Source organism: Canis lupus, chromosome 20 (genome assembly GCF_048164855.1).
Source record: "Canis lupus baileyi chromosome 20, mCanLup2.hap1, whole genome shotgun sequence".
Lineage (NCBI taxonomy): Eukaryota > Metazoa > Chordata > Mammalia > Carnivora > Canidae > Canis > Canis lupus.
This window is the reverse complement of record NC_132857.1, coordinates 52,905,597-52,925,470: the sequence shown is the minus strand read 5'-3', so window position 1 is coordinate 52,925,470 and position 19,874 is coordinate 52,905,597. Positions and strand designations below refer to the sequence as shown.

Here is a 19,874-nt window from a genome sequence, read left to right as displayed (position 1 = left end):
CAACTCTGCTTTTGAGTGTTGCACATAGCACCTTTTCTTACCAAATTCATTCATGACTATAAATTGAAAAAATTCAAATTCTTGTAGAGAAAAATTACTTTTATCTAGACTTAATCCAAAGCTGATGGACCACCAATCACCATCACCATGAACGTTACCATTATTAACAAAATAAAGTTTTCTTTGGGAGAATAAGGTAAGTCAGAGAGTTACTTATAAAGAATGTTAGCATTTCCAAGAAACATGAGTTGAGAGCATAGAGTCAGAATATGCCACCCAGAAAATTTCTTTGCACATCTGCAAATAGTTATTGAACGTGCTACGTGCCAGTGCTATTCTAGGCACCAGCAACTACAGCAACAAACAAAATGCTGAAAACTGCTGCCCTCATGGAGCTTATATTATGGAAAAAGAGACAGACAAAAATGAAACAAATATATAAAATGTTTTGCATGCAACATAGTGATGAACACTGAGAAAAAAACAGGGTGGGCAAATTTTTTTCTGTAAAGGGACAGATAATAAATATTTCAGGCTTTATGGGCCAGATGGTTCCTGTCACAACTACTCAGCTCTGCCCTCGTAGCCCAAAAGCAGTTCTGGACAATATGTAAACAAGTGGGAGTGGCTGTGTTCTGACATAACCTTATAAACTAATGGAGCTACTCATGTGAGTAATGAGGGAAAAGCTTTCCAAAGAGGGGAAACAGGAAGTGTAAAGGCACTGAGATAGGAGCTTGCTTTGTGCGTGCAAATGTCAACAAATAGGCCAGTGTTGTTTGTGCACCGGGCTGGAGTGAGCAGACATAGAACAGGAGATGTGGTCAAATTTGTAAGGTCTTATGGATCAAAGTAAGTATGCGAGGTTTTATTATGTGGGAAATGGGAAGTCATGGAAAGATTTTGAAAAGAGAAGACATATGTATGTCTTAGGTTTTAAAATCATCTCTCTGGCACCTGCATGGATAGACTCAAAGGTGACAAGAGGCAACAAGAATGATGAGGCAGTGATCATGGTAATTGGTATGGGACAAGATGGTGTCTTGGCCCAGACAGGGTGTGGTCTGACTGATAAGAAGCAGTTGAGTTCTAGATGGATTTAGAAAGTATCGATAACAAGATCTACTCATGGACGGGATATGTAGTGTGAGAGAAGCTAAGGGTGTGAGTTTTGTTGTCAGCAATGGAGGTGGAAAAGACTATGAGAGGTACAGCTTTTTTTTTTTTTTTAAGGATTGATTTATTTATTTTAGAGAGAGAGAAAGAGAACAGGGAGAGGAACAGAGAGAGAAATACAAGAAATACACTGGTTCCCTCTCAGTACACAGCAGATAGCAATCGGCAGATGTGGCAATGGGGAGAATAGAATCCAGAATTTCCTTTTACTTACTGAAATTCATAGAGTTATGGTTAAGCACCACCTTGAGACTTTTGAAATAGGACAAACATACATGAGACACGATCTTGGTTCTACAATTTAATAGATAAGCAGGCATATATTATCATTTAAGATCTGTTTACCTTAATATTCTCAATTGTAAAATAGAAATAATAGTGCTGACCATGATAGCTATCAGAATAAAGGATATAATGAACAAAAAGCACTGCACATAATGCCTCCCAAATAGTAAATGTTAAATAAATATTTGATGTTGCTCTTATCAGTTATCAAGAAAAGTAAGTACACTTCAAACGTATTGCCTTTAATTTATGAAAAATAATACTCATTTTAAAAGATTTCCAGGAATATGTAGTCTGCGATATATTAGGTTTGGCTCTACAAAAATTATGATCTAAGGGTTTATTCAGCTTCCAAGCAGACAAGGACTCCTGGATTATTCAAAAACATTTGCTTGCTGTATTTTCAAATGTTAAAAATGCAATCCCTCCAAATAGATTTGACAACACTTGTGTTTATTTGTTTTCATATTTATTTTAAGCAGTAAAGGTGGATATATTATTGCTGAGTGCTAGGCCAGGGAATTTAGGAAAGAAAAGAAGAAGGAAGGGAGAGAGGAATCAAGGCAAGAAGGTTGCTGTGAATAGGATATGGGTTTCTGATTTTCTAAAGAATAAAGAAAAGCTATTCTTTATAACATATACATTTAGAGAGTGGGGAGGGGCAGACGGAGAGGGAGACACAGAGTCCCAATCAGGCTCCACACTCAGCATTGAGACTGACACCAGGATCGATCTCACAACCCTGAGATCATGAACTGAGCAGAAACCAAGAGTCAGGCCCTTAACCAACTGAGCCACCCAGTATACTTTTATTTTTAAAGAATTTCCTTCTCTGTCTCTCCTCTCTCACAAACTTGTCATTTATCACTTTGCAATTGTTATCCTGGGTGATAAATCACGACAAATAGACTGACTTATTTCTTGACACAAGCAGAGATTCCTCGGTGGTTTAATTATTTGACAAAACAGAAAAATATATTGACACCTGTCATAGAATATCTAAATATTTGTGTTGCCTTTTATTAGAAGATAGCAGTGGTATTATTTTCATTTATGAACACCCTGTTTTGGTATGAAATATTGTTTAGGCTCATAATGCACGTTATTTGTGTTGAGGTTCACTTATTCAGAGGAATTTTAAGGACAAAAACATGCAAATGTGAATATAAATTACACAGGCCGTTACTGAAATGTGCAGTCCCATTTCCCAACTTATATGGCCCAGGGTATTCTCTGAAAGATAGAGTGCCCTTGATAAAAAGATTACTAAAGAAATGTCAGAATATCAACCTCAAGACTTGGCTTGGCTTAGTTGTATTAGAATACTAGCTTATCTTTAATATATTAATCAAACAAACAAAAATTGTACTCAGCACACAGCAGAGAGGCAGCGTAGAGGGTTGAATTACAACAATGAAAGGATTCTAAATGATGTGGGTTTGAATTCCAACTTCATGACTTGCCATGTGACATTTGAAAATAATTTAACCTCTCTGAGATTTGGTTTTCATATTTGCCAAAACATTATAACATCTTGAAATTGGGCAAAAGGATTAAATGGAAAAAGAAGAGAGAGTGAAGCACCTTGTAGGAAGAGTTAGTCTGTTGTATCGGATGTTGTACTATCATTCATTCTTATGTAAAGAAATGACTAGCATTATTCCCATTAAAGGAATATTGTAAACCAAAGTTGGAAAAGTAAACTTGACAATTAAATTAATATTCATGTTAACTAATGTATTTGTTATACATTTTAAATAGTCAAATTCTCATTTCTTGCCAAAAAAATGTTTCAATATTGTTGTTTCTCAAATTAAACTCTCCCTGTCCCTCCTCCCCTCATATAAAACTGTATAAAATCACCATTGACAAATGCAGAGCAAACATCCAGTTTAATTTTTCATCTCTTATGCATAAAAGTTAGATTATATGAATACAAAGGGCCTCTCTAAGAGTGTTCAGGAAAGCATGTAGACTAGAGTAGAGAATTAGGCCTCACGATCATGAAACTGTGCATATGGTTCTTAGAGGTATATTTTTAACAATTTCATTTCGTAGCAAATTTTAAATAAGTTAAAAAGTCAGTGGCAATTTACCTGCTCCCAAATGCTAGGGTGGTGGGGGAGGGAAGACAATGGTGTTACTTACAAAGAGATTAACAATGGAATAAACATAGGAGAACGCAATTGCAAAATTGACGTTTAGCCACTATTTGCATATATTCTTCTACATTCACTTCCATGTGTTATCATGCCAGTCCATCATTTCAATAGTTTAACTGGAGTCTTTTTTTTTTTTTCCCTTTCAAATAGAAAAAAAAAAAAAATGCTAGTGGAAATTTCATTTGTAACATAACTTAATTCTGGATTTTACTTTTGATTACAGTCTGGTTTTACTTTGATGTTTTCAAAATGAATTTCAAAGACCATTTATTCAGTAGATTTTGAGAGTAGAAACATACTGAAACTTTTATCCCACTTGGTAAGCGGCCATCCTTTAGTTTTATCCAAGTTTTCCCATGAAAATGCCAATCGGGAATAAAACTGACAAATATATTCAATCAAAGATGGAATTTTTTTGCTCTTAAGTTGCAAATGGCCTCATTAAAATAAAAGCACCACCTTAGGGATTGCATAAAGTAGAGAATTGGTACCTAAATGGTATTTATGACCAGGCTAAATGTAAAGTGAATTAAAATTTAAAGGATTATAGTCAGGTAGGCCACAGACATCTGTAGAGAAATGTCCATTAAGAAGATGAAAGAACCAGCAGTCCCTGGTGACAGGCACATGTCAGGTTAGCGGTCAGCCATACCTATACACTTAGTGCCATAGCAAATGAGAAACACATTGCCCAAGGAGGAAAGTACTTAAAAGATATTTATTTTAAACGAAGGGAAAAAAATAGCGAAACTAACATTTTGGAATTCATATCCATCATTGTCATCAAACTAAAGTCAAATGGTGAAAATAAGACATGGCTGATAATAAATATTATCACATATGTGTTTATAGATACTGTATACACTCCAACCCATGACTGTATTTATAGAATCAATTGAAAGCACAATATTTTAAGAGTGTCATTATGTCTATGGTGCTGTAACCACAAAGAGTGCTGCTGCACCCTACAAATAAAGGCCTTGTTTAATAAAAATTAAAAAAAAATGTGAAATAGCCTCTAGGGTATTAATACACCAAGGGATTTATTCATTTCATAATGTGAATGAGTCACAAAACCAGTCACTATTTTTGTCACTGTCATGACACAATACTGTCCTGTGCATGCAGCATACATAGCTGTGTTGTATCTGCCTCATTAAAATCAGTAATTCTTTTAAAATGGTCATGAAATGCTCTTGAGAGATGACTCAAGGGCACAGAAAATATAATCTCTTAATTAAAAGAGACTATTTTTCTCTTCCCTTCCCTTCTCCTTCCCATCTCTCTTCTTTTCTCTTCCCGTGCTCGCCTTGCCTTGCCTTGCCTTGCCTTGCCTTGCCTTCCCTTCCCTTCCTTTCCTTTTCTTCCCTTGCTTCCTCTCTCCTATCCTCTCTTTGTCTCTCCTATCGGTGGGAAAACACTCACCATTAGATCCAATAAAATATACTCAGTATACTCCCTTAGGTTATCAACTTTGGCATTTGATGTAGCAAAAGATGGTTGAAGTTGTTTATATTGTGGAGAAGACTTCTCCTTCTCTGACCTGGATTCGTAATACAAACAGAACCATTTCCCACTCTATGCTTTTAAGGGCAGTTCAGAGGGAACATTTTCCCTACTGAGTGTGCAACTCATATTCCCTAGGAATCATGGATTCCCAATCCAGTTTTAAACTAATGATCCCCAGATGTACCATTGCCAAGTAGAAGCCACTCTTAAATATGGACTTGTGTTCTCAAAAGTACAGAAAACAAAAATGTAGTTTTGCAATTTTATTTCGCCTTGTAATAGAGTCTTTCATCATGAATGTTCTATTGCTAGTTCATTGAACATCTCAAATGCCATTTGGATGATCCTCCCTGTCTTTTAAGATTAAACTGGTTCAAAGGTGCTGTTCTCCTAGTTGTATCTCTGTTGTCAGTCCACAGTCTCATTTCAGTAGACTTACTTGGTGGATGAAATCTCTGACACTGGAAATAAGAGATAGAGGAGGATGGCCCCCAAATCACCATTTCCCAGCCCCTGGGTCTTCTAGTTGGCACTACACTTCCACTATCTCTAGTCTTTATAAAATGATTGCTAACTACATTCTAGATTGTGTATTGGACTGACAGCACAGCCATGCTGGAGGATGTGGGTGAAAGATGTGCAGTAAATATCATCTTTAGGACAGGAATTGAGGCAAAACCCTGGTAGATTTGTTGAGGTGATATGTGGTAAGTAAATGGATTAGACATTTGTCAGGAATCTCGGACGTGTAAAAAAAAAAAAGAAAAGGAATTTCGGACGTGCAATTAGAGGTCTAATGAGAAACACAATAATTGGACCAAGATGATGATTGGACCAAGTGATCATTGGAAAAACAGAATGCACCCCAAGATAATCAGAGGAACAAAATGGAAATGGCTGTATCACAGCCCAAAGAAAAAAGACTTGCTTGAATTTTTATATATTGTGTGTACATTTCTAAAATTTAGTATTTTATTGATTCTAGAAAAAGTACCCTGCTGCTTACTTTCATTTCACATTTAAGTAGTTCTCTTCTAGGGCAGAGGTTCTCCTGAGATGACCTCCTACCTGTGATCCCCATTAGAAGCTGTGTTCTGGGACTCTTGTACCCTCTCTTCTATCAACATGAACTTGACATCCATATCTGTATTGCAGTACCTCACCCTCAACTCTGTTGGCTGGTTAGTGTTATTTAAAATCATTGAGATATTGGATAAATAAAATGTGTGTGTTTTCTTCACTCAGAATTCCATATTGTAAACTATTTAAAGACGTTTTAAGTTAAGAAATAACAAGAATTTCAGGTGGAAAAAAGAAGCAGTGATGGGAGTGATTTGATTCTCAGGACACCTCCGTCTTGCACCCATGTAGCTGGCTACTCCATCTGGATGCTGGGCTTTTCCTTCCAACTAATACAGACTTACATACACCACATCATCTCCTCTTAAACAACTTACCTGTCTCATCAATATATGCTCAGTAGTTTTGTTCCCAAACTCATTTTTATTAAATGCAATGTTCTGTGAAATATCAAAAAGAACGCTGAATATATTTAGAAGCAAAGGGGACTTCTTAATGTGTTTTGGCTATGTCAAAGCATGTGTGCTTGATAGGGAAAAATTTTCACACCACTTCAATCCCAGACTTGACTCTTCAGGGAGAATCTAAGATGGCCTCATTAGAGAGACGTTAAATTTGGGCTAGCCTCAAATGGTCTCGAGTTTGATTTCGGCTTGCCATCTCTAGAGATTGTAATCTGAATTAGATAAATCACTTGGAGTATTTTCCCTTATCACTTTTCTGTTTAAGGTGTGTACTAAAATGGATGTGATGTTATAACTAAGTAGAAAGAATGAACAAGAAGAGGCCTGCACTGCTAATAAATATAGTACAACCCACAAGCGACTAAAAGGCTGCTCTAAAAGATTTCCTTATAATTTACCCGGAGGTTTAAACTTAGATTCTGTGAGATTTGAAGAAAGGAGGAATTTCAAGAATGAGGGGGGCTCTCCACTGAAAATAAATGTCCCTCACTAGGTCTTGCAAGGGTTCAGATCGAAGCTCAAGCTGGTCTGTAAATCTCGAGGGGCAGAGGTTCGAGGGGAGAGGAGTGATTGTCACGTCCGAGCCATATATAGCTCGTCATCATTGGTTTGTTTAAGAAATGTCAGGCATTTCCTCTTCCCAACCGAAAGAGTCCTAGGAACAAAACTTGTGTTCACATAACTTAGAATTTCAGCAAAATTTCAATTTGCTTTTGAGTTTAAAATAATAACAAGAAAGGTGTGGGATAATTTGAGAGGCAAAGAAGTCTCTTGAGGAGACCGTTCTCTTGTGCCATGTTGGTGTTCTTGAGCACTGGACTCTGTAGTTGAATGTGTATTTTTTGAGATATATTGTTCTCTATGTCATATCCCTGTGTATGAAACTACTATCTGAAAATAGATATTTACAATAGTGTCATTATTAAGCTTGGGGTAGGGGAAGTCAGCACGTTCTTAATGAAAACCCTGATGGAATCTACTCCTAAAACACCAAGAAAATAGCTGTATTATTTTTATCTTGCCTTTCAGGGAGAAAATCTGAAAATGGTAAAACAAAATAAGCAATGTGTGGAACTCAGGATCCAAATGTTTCCTCCCGAAGCTGTGGATTTGGATTGACTAGGGCACACCTGGACTTAGCCCTAAGGTTTGGGGTCCATTTCCAGGCCAAAACCCCAGTTTCCAGTTCAGGGCTCCCAGATTCCATTAAGATTTCCCATGAATCAGGCAGGGCTAATTCAGTCTTGAACAATCAATCACTCTCACTCCGTTTTGTGAGTGGGAGTGATTGATGGTTCTCCTCTGGTCATGGCTGACCTAGACGTAGGAAGCAGACCTGAGCGCAATGCCTCATGTGTGAGTGGCTTATTTGGAATCAGTCAACTGCAAGGAACTCTCTTGTGTCTTCCTTGGTCCTTCCTTAGATAGACACATAGCCTCACAGCCTTCCGATGCAGCCTCCTGTTTGTTGCAAACCACTGTTTCTCTCTCCTTCCACTCACTCTCTGAAAATGGTTGCATGTCTGTACCCGGCACTCATTTTCATAGCCCTCTATTAGCCAGATCCCAATTTTTTCCCCCATTTTCAATTGTTCTTCTATATGATCTTCAACTGTTAGAATCGGGTCTGCTAATTTATCTGCTCCTCCTCTTCTCTCTTCCCAAACCTGGGCTTCGGCATTAGTTGTCCTTCCTCTTGTTTTCTCATAGAATTGTTAGAAAAGAAAGAGAAATGTAATTTGAACTCTTTCCTCCTCTTTCTGACGTTGTTCTTTTAAGCAATGGGGTGGGGGGTGAGGGGGTATGGAGGAGATGATAAAAAACATCTCCACGGTTTTGTGAATTAGTATGTTTTGTCTGTCCTGTGTGCAGCTAGTTATCTTCCATTCTTGGGAATATTCGTGTTGCATTTCAGAGAACAGTGTACCATTTTGTAGATGTTATCATTATGGCCTTTTCACCCAGAATTACCACGGCTGTTACAGTCACTACAAGGAAATGTTCTCCCACTCATTTCTCTGATAAGAAGCTGCCTCCGTCCTCATACTCCCCATGGTCCACTAGCCGGACTGAGACATTTGCAGCAAGGGCTTCAAAGGGAGGCTAATAATGTGCACAGTTTTCAGGATTGTTATTTTCCCCCCAAACTCACTGAAGTTGTGAAAACCCTTATGAAAAATGATTAGAGAAGTTGCAAAAATTCACAGACAGACACAAGGAAAAACTCAAAGCAATGCTTTTCATCATTTTGGCAAAGTGAAAAAGGGAGGGCCCGCTCTTCTTTCCTGTCTCATGGCAAATCATGATTCTGAAGCACATCCACCACATATATTTATGAAATTTTTGACAGATTCCTTTAAAGGGGAAAGCACAATTTCAATCACCCAGAGAAAAATAGCTAGTGATTATCTCACAGGCTACAAATGAAAGGGCAATCATTATTTAGTATGTAGCATATATTCATTTATTTATTCAAGATTAAGGATGTAAATGAAGATAGAGTCTTATATAATTTGAGAAAGAGTATTATAAAAATATATAACATGTACACACATAATATATATTATATATAAATAACACATATAAAGAATATGTACATACATACATATAAAGGACATATAAATACACACATACTTTCATAGATATATAAATTGATAGAATTCAACAGAACGAACTATTTTGTTCAGAAAGTAACGTGAGTGCAGATTCTTTTTGAAACAGTTGAATCTCTTAGAGGAGAGAAATGTTTTTCTTGAGGAACTTAGAGATTTTTACAATTTTGCTTAAATAACAAGGCAAAAAACAGTCTATGTTCTTTTGTAACATCTTTTTTTTTTTTTTTTCCCTTTTCTGGTGTCTACCAGGAAGACCAAAAGACAGTAACTAACAGAACATGTTTAACAAACAAGCAAGAAGACAAATGATAAAAAGGGGTCCATCTCCATTTGGCTCTGTAGGTATTTTCAGTAAGGGATGAGCAGTTAGCCTGGTGGGCTCCCTATATTGGGGACAAAAAGCAGGCAGGGTGGCCTAAGGGACAGCAGGCTTTTGCCATGTGGCAGCATCATCTGTTTGCCCTCCCTGGTTGGCTCAGCGCAGTGGGAAAGACTCTCGTGTTGTGTCCAAGGGCAGCACCTCTGAAGCTCACCCAAGGGGAGACTTTCCCTGAAGGGAGGGGCAGCTAAGGGGTCCTGGGGCAGAGCTGGCCCAGTCTGAGCAGTCATTCTATTCCCTCCGGGATCTGAGTGCTACCACAGAAGCAGCATTGTTTAAGCCATTGCTGAATCACAAAACTATTCCTTTCCTGTCAGCCATGTCACCACCCTTAGATTGAGAGCCAGGCTCACTGGCCATGAGAACAAGAGGACTTGGAAGTGGGTGGAAAGGAAGCAAGATTTCTTCCATCAGATCTTGAAGACTATGTTTCTAGCTCCCTCTCAGATAGGAAAGGGCATTGCTGCTATTTATTATCATTATTATTATTATTATTATTATTATTAAGGAATAAAGCCATATTTTTTTTGAAATTAGAGTCATTAAACGTACATGTGGCTTACGGCACAGGAAATGTCATGGTTTCCTAACCAAATAAGAACTAAGGAACTATCTAGTTATTTTTTTTTATTAGTAGTATCTGCACATCAGAATGTGTGTATTAATGTTATTTGATGAGATTATTGTCAAGCAAAGGATATGCTGGAGAGATTTGATTGCTTTAATGCTTGGGACAGGCAGATGTGTATCAAACGTACACAAACATCTACAAGCAGATAAGAAAATATTGGCCTTGCTTCAAATGAGATGGAGGCAAAGATAGGCAAGAATTATTTATCAGAAATGGAGTGGAAAAAGATCAGGGCCAGGTATGTGAAACCTCCAGGGGCTGCAGTTGCAAGCAAATGAACAGTAAAATTTTAGATGCAAGTTATTGAAGTGCTGCTGCACTTTGTTAAATAAACAACTAATGAAAACATATGAAAGTTGAAAAGGTAAAGATGTTGTCCATCATTACCTACAGATAAAGAGTAATTGAGCATATTCTGAGGCTTATTCCCTTCAAAATTATGAAACAAGATGAATTTTAAAACAAATGCTCATTTCTGCACTAATGGTCTTAAATCCAGATGGTGGTATTCTTTTTCAGCCCAGAGCATGAGAATGACTTTTCTGCATGGAGTTCAGAATATCTAAGAAGCAAGTGGTCCTCAAAGTTTGCCATGACCCTTCTAAATTGGGTAAAATAAACCAGGTTTATAAAATGTGATCACAGTGTCTTCTGATGACATACTCAATAATTAGGTTGATGACTCTTATGTTTCTTAGACCACAGTATGTGAGATTTTACATATATTTGTCTATCTCTTATACATATATATGTCTAGTATTTATATATATTAATAATAATAATATAAATTTATATAAATATATATTTTATATACATATATAATAAGCCAAAAAATCATTTAAAAATATTGAAAGCAGGAGTGCCTGGGGGTGGCTCAGTGCATTAAGCAGCCGATTCTTGGTTTTGCCTTAGATCATGTTCTCAAGGTCGTGGGATGGAGCTCCATGCCTGTCTCTGTGTTCATGGGAAATCTCTTTGGGAAGTCTCTCTCTCTCTCTCCTTCTCCCTCTGCCCCTCCTGCTGCTCAAGCTCTTTCTCTCTCTCTCTCTTTCTCATAAATAAATAAATAATAAATAAATAAATAAATAAATAAATAAATAAATCTTTAAAAAATAAATAAAAAAAAAATATTGAAAGCAGTTGTAGCTTCCTAAAAGGTGAAGATTTTAGTTCGGTTTGGGACAGAATTACTTTGTTCTGAGAAAGGCACTTGAGTAGGTTCTTTAGCAACATCTATAAAGAAAGCATGGGCACATTGTGTTCTTGAGGAAAACTTTGTTGTGACCACTGAACTGAATGCAGATGTTCAACTGGAGAAGCTAACTGTTCTATTTGGTAACGAAAATTGGGTATAGGTTTAAGAGAGTTCTGGAGGCTTTGTAACTTTAAGAAAAATGTGTCTGTACCCTGTATGGATTGAGATTTTCCTAAGCCTCGATGGTATTGCTTGATTTTGTTGCATCCTTACTCAAAACCTGAGGGTTTGAACTTTACCACAAACTGAAAGAAGGGTTTGGGAGAGAAAGATCTGGGATAAGATCCATCCAGTTTGGCACTGGCTGGGCTCTGGGTGCTCTGTGTGTGGAGTTCAAGATTGATGAACTTAGCTCTGCTAAGTTTTAAAATATTTCTGGGGCTGTGTAACCTTACCATTCTGCATCAAATAACTGAATAGTCACATTTCCAGTCATTTTTGCAAAAAGTCTACCTAAGGATAAGAAAGAAGGAGAGGCAGACCTCAGACTGGAGTTATGAGGTACTTTTCCTCTTTCTGGAACCTCATAGGGTTAGGGCTTGATCAGCGGGAAGAACAAGCCTATTTAAGGGCATTTCCATTGACCTTGCAATTAGATTGATGGGCTAGGAAATAGGATTAATCTAAAGTACCTGTGTTGCACTTCTTTCCATTTGTTTTAGGCATTTAGAAAAGTCTACCTTGTTAAAGAAGATGACTTCCATACTTGGAACTGACTAAGGGGAGAATAAGGGGTCATCTCTTAAACCCAGACAGGTAGTATAATTCAGCATCTCCCAGGAGAAAGTTTTCTCTGGAAGATTTAGCCAAGAATCAGGGAAAGGGTGAGGAAGTAAAGGAGATGTGCCACAACATTAATTTATTCCCAGTGTTCACATGACAGCCACAGGATTGCTGATTCTGTTTTAACCCCCATTGCAGTATCCTGCAGTTCAAGCCCGGAATCAACCAAATAGACTTAGCATCAACCCCACCAGTTAGGGGCTCAATCCTCCACAAGACTTACTCCACTGAAAATGTCTGCACAATTTCAGGGTGTCCCCATGCCACTCATACTTCTGATCAACTTCCTATAAGTTCAGGAGTTCCCATAACACCCTCAAGTTGGATGATTCACTGGAATAACTCAGGGAACTCAGCAGGGTACTATACTTATCATGACAGTTCTATTATAAAGGATGCAATTCAGGAATAGCCAAATGAAAGCACAGAGGATGAGGTCTGGGAAGGTCCTGATCTTAGAACTTCCATGCTTTCTCCTTGGGCATACCATCCTCCCAGCATATCAGTGTGTTCACCAATCAGGAAACTACACTGAATGCCAGCATCCAAAGTTTTTATTGGGGTTTGATTACATAGGCAAGATTGATGGAATCAATGGTCAAATGATTGAATTCAATCTCCGGCCCCTCTCTTCTTCCCAAAGTTTGGGCTGGTTCAAAATCCCAACCCTGTGATTAGTGATTGGTCTTTCTCACGAGCAAACCCTGGTCTGAAGCTACCTTTGGGTCTATATAACCAAAACTCGTCTTACTAGCATAAACTCAAATATGAACCTGAACAACAAAGCTCTTGAGTAACAGACATTTCTATCACTCAGGAAATCCCAAGAATTCTACAAGTTCCATGGCAGGAACCCATAGCAAAAGTGAAATCCTTTGTTATACAGCACATCTCTCTTAGATGTGGGTGGAGATGTTTGGTGGGACTGTCTCCTAGTATTCAAGGAGCACGGAAGCCAGAGCCATCGGATTTAGACAGATATTGGATCACATTTGTCATCACTTTGTGGGGAGACTCAGGCAAACCAGATAATACTTAAGAGATGGAAGTTGTTCATTTTTCAGGGTACTTCCTTCTTTGTTTGAACAGTGGCATAATAAGAGGAGGCTTGCCAAACCAAATATCATCTCTGAATATGGACATAAAGCCAAGGATGTTAGTCATGCCACTCTGATTAGCAACCTGAGGCCTTTACTATTATTCATACTTCTAGTCATCTTCCTGAGCACATCCTGATTTCCAGTGAGAGATCACTCACAGTCCTCCAGTTTGTATTGTTCATGCCCTGCAAGCTGGTAAGGTTCTGTGCTGTGAGAAGATAGGTACCTGTGTAGAATTGTCACAAACCAAAAGAGCTGCGGATTGCGTTTTTATAAGGAGGATGTCGAGTTCAAAGAATTGCAGGAGCTCTGCTATTAAATTTATTTGAAAAGCTACAATTTGAAAAATTCTCGAGTGAGACATCCATTTTATATGTGTATTTACCCCTAAAACATGCTTCATAAAAATCAACAAATTGCTTGTGCTACAAAACCTACCTGGCATTGCATGAGAGGATCATTCTGACTACAGTAGAAAATAACTATGCTCGTCAGAACTACAGGGAATGCAGACCGGTGCTCAAAGAAAATCACATGCAGTATCACACACTAGGCGACCATGGGGCGCACTGTTTGCTTAGTCTTTCTTTGGCTGATGAATAATGTTCCACTTTGAAGAAAGAAGACGTACGATACAGATGCTATCACTGCACACAGGAAACTGGCAAAAAGTACTTAAGTGATCTTCTACATTTACTCAGAAAGCCAGTAGCAGAATTGGGTCAAAAGTCCAAGGTTTTATTATTATTACTGAAGCAAGAGTACCTAGAAGAAAAAGTTTCAAGGGTTAAGGACGAGGTCTTAAACTGATCATTTGTATTGTTTTGTTTACCTTTACGTCATCCTGCCCCTTCTCCAGTGTCTTTGTAGACCACAAATAGATTGATTAATGTCTAGGTGTTTTTATGCTTTTTAGAACTAGTTCACAATCTCAAGTCTTTTATTTAAATTTATTTTACCAAAAGAACCAAGCAAAACAAAACTTTCTGAATACTCCAGGATTGAGGGAGGAGGAGATTTTTGGAGTCCTCTGCCTCATGCCTGTTGATTTTGTGATTAGATAACCTAGCTGTGGTTCTATTGTGCCTTCTGGTCCCTGGGTCTACTCTATAGGGATTTTTATTATTATTATTTTTTTCTTAACATGCTTGAATAGTTACAAATAATTCTTTCTTTCTAGGAGAAATTCAAAAGAATTTTGGAAAACAGAGGAAAAGTTTCTCTATCTGGTACCTTTGCTTATTTTTCTCATTTCCTTATAACAAATGAATTGAATTTCACTTTATAAAGGGTTTTGTTAGGTTTGAATATTTTTTCATCTAAAACACATTAAGTTCTTTCGATACTTAAGGGTGCATAATTACAAATGTATATCATTAAAGCAAAGCTATATTAATTAATACAAAGCTGCCCCAGGGTCTAGTAGCTTGTGGAGGCCCCAGCAAAACTACTTAAGAGACTCCTTTCTCCTTTGTCTAAGCACGTTGATTTCTTTCTTCAATTTTAATTTTGTAACTTAACACAAAGTACATTTTGTGTTTGTACACAAATGCGCACAATTAGTTTAGACAATGTAAGTCAGGTTACTAAATAATAAATAATAATAGTAAAAAATAATCACAATAGCTGTGGTTCTATCATTCAGGACAATATATAGTTAGTTTCAACCCAACTAGTAGAATAGTCATTTTCATTAAGCATTGTTTTCTTAAATAAATCCACTGATTCAAATTCAAGACAAAATATTTATATAAAGATATAAAAGCTGAATTGAGTTTTCTCTTGGATTATATGTAGTCTAGGGAGGGAAAGACAGGTCTACATTTGTGAGTTGTGTCACAATACAGATTTCTGCAAAGGGATTCACTTTGAACATCTTCTAGTGTCTTTGGTGTCATATTAAAACTGATATTATAGTAACAGCTACTAGACACTACCATAAGCTCACACCAGAGTCTCCCATTAGAGTTCTTTTTTTTTTTTTTTCCCCATTAGAGTTCTAATCCATGAAGTGAGTAACTGACACATTAAATGTTTTTTTAACTAACCTGGACCAACAAAAGATTTCCTAGTGGAAGTTTTAGGGGGCCTACTTGGGCTGGTTGGATAAGCGTGGTTTGCAGTGAGCATACTGACATGAGATATAAATGGAGGCTTTTAGAGGTTTCTGAACCTCACCACTATTGACATTTAGGGCTGGATAATTCTTTGTTGTGGCAGACTGTCTGTCCTGTGCATGATAAACACTCTAGGATGGTCAGCAGCATCCCTAGCCTCTAGTCACTAGATACCAGTAGCATCCCCCAGACTCATTGTAAACACCAACACTGCCTCCAGCATTGCCAAATGTTTTCTGGGGTACAAAATCATTCCTGATTGAGAACCATTGGTTTAGAACATGCTTGGAAATAACTTTCCTTTCACATTAAATATTTTAATGCTCCTGCATATAAGGTTTACTTTATTAATTGACTCCGCAAATGTACTTCTTCCTAATACATGCAAAGCCCACTTAGCCCAGACTCTGGGTGATTTATCTCAAACTCCAAATTGATATGGTCTAAGTTAATAAATTTTATTGTGCAAACCTAATAAACATTGTATTAATCAGAGGTTCAGATGAGTTTACAACGTTTTTAGGCCTCTATCACCCAACTCTTATTAGTAACTCTTAGTCTAAACAAAGACTTGCAAACCATGTTACAATTTGTACAACAAAGAAATATGAGGCAAAATGTTAATTCTGTTGTGGTTCAGCATGTTACCCACTTTTCGGTCTTGTCTATTATCAGATAGAGTAATTGGCTAGCTTGTGTAGCTGTAATTTTTCCAACAAAAACTAAGGCAGTTCTTGTTGAGGGAATATCTTTAATAAGAGTGTTCTGGGAGTTCAATGAAATATGTGTCATTTCTTCTGAAATCAGCCAAGTGGTTGGAAGAAATCGTGAGAATGTGAATGAAATGGGGAAAGGCTTGGGAAGAGCGTGGGGACTGGTCATGTGAGCCACAGAAATTGTTGCTTTTCTCAGCTCCCCTTCTTTTCTGATGTCCAAAACAAGAGCCTGAGGTCATCTCTCTATTTCCCAGCTGTAATGATTTCATCCTGTTCTCTGAGTATCTTCACTGGCCCTCTGTCTTTCAAGTAACTCTATACTTTTGTCTTTACTCTAAATGCCAATATAGGCTATTTGCCAAAAGATCCTAGGATGCCTGTACTATTCTTTATAACCCCTTTATTGAGCCCCTTTCTGACTCCCCTCCTATTGACCTTAACATTTCAACATTCAAATTTCAAAAGCAAGGAACTACTTGCTTATTTACCAGATGGTCTTTTTGACTTTATAATAATAACTAAAAAGACTGGAAAGCACTCGTTTCTCAGCTCGTCTTTCAGAAGTCATGGTGCAATAGGACTGGAATAGACCCTAGGGATCATCTGCTAAAACTTTCCACCAGATGGGAGCTTTAAGAAGGAGGCTCAAAGTCAAACAGACCTGAAATCAATTTCTACCTCCATTTTACATTATAAGAGTGACATTGAACAGGTTCTTAAGTTTGCTGGGTCTCAACATAACTATTTTAAAGGAGAATAGGAGATCCTATGTTCCAAGAACATATGAGATAATGCATTAAATTTCTGACACATAGAACATAATTAATACATGTTTATTTCCTCCTCATTACTCCTGTGGGAGTAAATCCTACAACCAATATCTGTAATTGGTATTCCTCACCCAAATTAGAGCAATTTTCTTTTAATTACAATTTTTTGATTAGGTAATATATACACTGGTTAAAAATTCATACTCTATAAAACTAATCAGTGAAAAATAAAGTTTTCCGTGAACAAATGCTATTACCATGTTTGTGTGTGTGTGTAACCCATTAAAGATAGTCTGTGTACATACAAAGGGAATCCCCATGCACATATTCTTGTTTGACACAAGTTGCAGCATGTGTATACTCTCCTGAGTCTAGAATTTAACATGAAACTTATTTCAATATTTCAAGGTTCCTGTTTTATTGCCATACTTACTTTTCTAAGCAACAAATACTCTCAGTTTCTCTAATATCTATCTATCTATGTTGCATATCTATCTATGGTTCTCTATATATCATCTATCTATTCATATTTCTCATTGCCTCAATTGCCGTCTTTAGGCATTTGTTTCTTTGTCAGTGACTTTCTTAACCTTAGTACCTCAAACTGAATACTAAAAAATACAGACCATTACGGAGGTCTTATTGATTGATTGATTGATTGATCAAGACTTACTTATTGGAAAGAGAAAGAGAAGGGAGAGAGCAAGCTAGGGGAGAGGCAGAGGAAGAGGGAGAGGGAAAGTAGACTCCCCATTTAGTGGGGAGCCCACATGGGGCTCAACCTCAAGACCTCAGGATCATAACCGTGAGAACTTGACTTGAGCTTGAAACCAAGAGTCGGACTCTTAACTGTCTAAGCTACCGAGGCGCCCTATGGACCTCTCATTTAAATTCCCTGTGTTTCTTATATAAGAGTATAGCTATTAAGTACAATATTTTATTTAGATAGTATCTATACAAATCTGACTTTTTATTTTGTCTTAAAAATTTTTTTTAAGATTTTATTTATTTATTCATGAGAGACGCAGAGACACAGGCAGAGGGAGAAGCAGGCTCCATGCAGGAAGCTGAATGCAGGACTCTATCCCAGGACTCCAGGGTCATGCCCTGAGCCAAAGGCAGACGCTCAACCACTGACTGAGTCACCCATGTGTCCCAACAAACCTGACTTTTTAAAAACACAATTTTTTTCATAAAACTTCTTATACTGAATGATACTAAAATTATTGAAACAATATTTGGCATAGAATCACTTTTTTGGAAAATTCTCTGATAAATATTTAAGATTAAATATTTAGTTGATTATAAATAGATAACATATTAGTTATCACACGAAGACTCATTTTATCTGTGTAGTAATAATAACATTGATGCAAACAATTAGCAATAATCCAGCTGAAAGCATATGTCTACCCTCTTAAGCTAGAGCTTGGCAGTCAATTGAAATACCTTGTGATTTCATAGTTCAGGTATAGTTGAGATTCTAGATTTTAAAAGGAGCCCTTTTAAAAATCATGTGTGCCTAACAATACATTAAATAAGCTTCTCCTTTGTAGAGGTGACAATGATTATGGAAAGTTTTCTTTGGGCTCTAAAAGTAAAAACAACTTTTTGAGGATGTGTTTTCTCTGAAATTAATTGACTTTTCATCTTAAATTATCTAGTGATACAGAATAAGCCTTGCTTGTTGCTTCAACCAACCTTGTCTATTTTTAAATCAATTCCTATTTAACTCACATGCTAAAAACAGAAAACTTCCCGAAAATAAACTGGAGAATGCCCCATTTCTCAAGTCTTTATCTAGAGCAAAGGTTTACAAACTGCAGCATAAAGTCCATTAAAGGAAACATCTGAGGGTTTTGTGAAATATGATAACTGTACGTGTGGACTTCATTTTTTCCAAAAGGGGAGTGCCCAAAGATTTCAACAATTCTCAAAGGAGGAGCCATGAAAAAAATGAAGTTAAAAAGTCACTGCTCTCAATCAAGAATCTTCTCTTGATTCTCAAGAAGACAGCTAAACAGAGAAATTCTTTCAAAGTTGTAGCCATATTTCTGAGAGATTGGAAAGTAGATTTTTTTAAGAATACAAACAGATTTCTTCAAAATGCTGAGGAGAATAGCTGTTTTCTCCTTAAATGGGGACTGTAATGGTTAGTTTTATGTGTCAACTTGATTAAAATATAATATATATATATATTATATAGTAACAATAGTATACATAGTAATATAATATATTATATTATATATATATATATATCCTTGTTTCTCTGGAAAATTCTGACTGATATTAATATAGATGTCAATATCAGAAATGGAAATAGAAACAGAAAGGATCAACACATTTGGTGAGAAATTTTTTTCTGAATTCTAATAGTACTAGACCTAAAAAAACAAAAACAAAAACAAAAACAAAAACAAAACAAAACAGAAGGAATGGCCTGGTGCAGAAGTATCAGAGATACTTCCTGAGCAGGTAGTCAGAAATAGTCTGAAATACCTTGCTTGACTAAAAACAAACAGAAACCCCATTAGCTATTGAGAAGATGTCCAAGGAACCCAACTGAGAAAGTGGTGGAAACTGGAGAGCACCATGTAGTAGGGATAACAGTGAAAGATGGCTGGAAACTTCCATTGTCTGGAGGATTCCCACATAGGCTCTCATGGCTATGCGAGATTCAGGGCTTTGTTCACTGTTGTTCTCAGAGCATCATGGGACATTGCGCTGCTCCTTGCTGTGCAATGAGCATTGTGCTTCTAACAGAATTTCATATATTAACATCTTATTTTTTTGCATAATTCAAAAATATTATATTACAAGTCTAGAAGGGCA

At 37.0% G+C, this 19,874-nt stretch overlaps 1 long non-coding RNA gene across 1 annotated transcript in view; it reads left to right on the top strand.

Annotated features, from left to right (window-relative positions):
- Positions 1 to 713: 713 nt before the first annotated feature.
- The window catches only part of LOC140612130 (uncharacterized), a 57,042-nt gene continuing 37,881 nt past the window's right edge, over positions 714 to 19,874 (top strand). Inside the window, exons 1-2 of the long non-coding RNA XR_012013441.1 lie at positions 714 to 852; positions 6,160 to 6,313. This is a non-coding gene — a long non-coding RNA (uncharacterized lncRNA). The remainder of the gene's footprint in view (positions 853 to 6,159; positions 6,314 to 19,874) is intronic.